Here is a 2196-nt window from a genome sequence, read left to right as displayed (position 1 = left end):
GAGTTTGAGGTTGCTGTGAGCTATGATGCTATGGCACTCAACCCAGAGCAACAGAGTGAGACTCTGTCTCAAAAAAAAATACTGTGTCCACTTTTTGCCCACTGGATGCCAGGGGCACCCTTGCCCCCTCCTATACCCAGCAGATTGCTACTCTTGGGCCAGGAACTTAGGTCTATTACCAGGGAACCAAGTTGCCATGGCAACCTTGTGCTACTGTTGCCATGACACCAGCCAGCCAGCCACCCACCATCACCATTTCTATGTGCCGCTCAGGAAGGATATGGAAGGAGGAACAGAGCTCTGGAAACAGAAGAGAAATATGAGGCTCAAAGGAGAGAAAGCTGCATGCAGCAAGTCTGGTCCTCAGCCACATGATCAAAGAGACCTCTCTCTCCTGGGACTTCAGAAGGGGCCAAGGGTTGATTCCTGAATAGAAAAGCCCTAAGGCTTTTACCAGCACTCAGGGCTCCTCCCTAGCTGTCCAAATGCCCATCAGGACAGTCCTCTGCAGTCTGCATTTATAGATGCTGGAGTCATAGCAGACCCACACCTGACCTGTAATGTGGCCCGGTCTGGGGTGAGAGAGAAGGCAGGGGATGAACCCATAAGACAAAAATGTAAGGAAGGGAAGACCAGCAGGAGATGAGTGGAAACAGCTGAAGAGATGGTCGTATCCCTGAATTATAGAGATAGAGAGTAGGGCCCTTTCGGAGGAGGTAACATCGGATAAAAAAACAAACAAGCAAAAGAATCAAGGAAGGGAGCCACATTATGTAGAGGAGGCAACATTCCAGGTGGTAGGTGCAACAATGCAAAGGCACAGAGGTGCCCGGCTGACCAGGGAAGGGAAAGTAGAGGGAGAAGTAAGCAGGGGGTATCAGAGTGAAGGTCAAATGGGCCTCATGGGCGGTGACTGAAGCCCATGGGCGTGCAGGTGATATGATGCAAACACATACATACACACTTGGGGCACCTCTGACACACCTACAAACACAGGTAGGTCTAACAGACATACATATGATGATTTTTCATACACAAATAGCCGGGCATACACATGATGATTTTTCCTTCTACTGGGGGCATTCCTCCTTCTCCCCAGATTAAATCCATCCCTCAAAGCCCAAGTCAGTTGCCACCTCCTCCAGACAGCCATCACTCACCACCTGGTGACTTCTGTTCCACTTCCACATGCCCATAGTTCTCACAGTCTGTACCTATATCACCTGTCATTATATTCATCCTACATTTACTCTGGGCCCCTGGCTACTGGGGCTTCAGGAATTAATGTACTATATACACAGCAATAAAAAACAAGCAAAAATCATGCTGGCCTTGAGGGCTTTGGTGCTTTTTTCCCTTTTATTCCAGAGATGGAGCCTTGCTCTGTTGCCCAGGATGGAGTGCAGTGGTGCAGTCATATCTCACTGCAGCCTCAAATTCCTGAACTCAAGTGATCCTCTTGTCTCAGCCTCCCAAGTAGCTGGGACTACAGGTGTGCACCAAGCCAGGCTAATTTTTTTCTTTTTGACAGAGACAAAATCTCACTATGTAGCACAGGCTAATCTTGAACTCTCTTCGAGGGATCCTCCTACCCTGGCCTCCCAAAGTGTTGAGATTACAGGTGTGCACTACTGCACGTGGCTGGGCTCCATCTTGAAAGAGGAGAAAGGTGAGAGTGAGGGGAATCAGTTGTGACTATGCAGTTTCAAGAAGCCCAACATAAACTGATTTGAGCCAAAAAAATCAAGGGCCATTGTGAACTTCAGGCATGGCTTAATCTAGGACTTCCAGCAATAACATAAAGACACAGTTTCTCTCCAACCCTTTGGCAGGTATCATCATCATAGTGACAAATGGCCCTCACCAGCTCCAGATTCACATACCCCAACTCAGTAACCCCAGTTCACAAGGCACATCTCCCTCCCAATAAATCCCCCCGGCCTGTGCCAGAGGAAGTTTGGGCCATGCTGCTTGCTGTCCTTTGAGGTACACAGACCAATGATCAGAGAAAACAGGGTTCTGTTAGGAAGAAGGAAGAGGGTAGCAGGTGTTGGGTAGATTCCTAACAAGCCTATGACAGCATTCCAAGCCGAAAGAAAACTTTTTCTTTTTCTTTCTTTTTGAGACAGAGCCTCAAGCTATCCCCCTGGGTAGAGTGCCATGGCATCACAGCTCACAGCAACCTACAACTCCTGG

The sequence above is a fragment of the Otolemur garnettii genome, unplaced genomic scaffold, assembly GCF_000181295.1.
Source record: "Otolemur garnettii isolate 467f Iridium unplaced genomic scaffold, OtoGar3 scaffold00105, whole genome shotgun sequence".
NCBI lineage: Eukaryota > Metazoa > Chordata > Mammalia > Primates > Galagidae > Otolemur > Otolemur garnettii.
The sequence above is the reverse complement of the archived record's forward strand: the minus strand, read 5'-3'. Positions refer to the sequence as shown.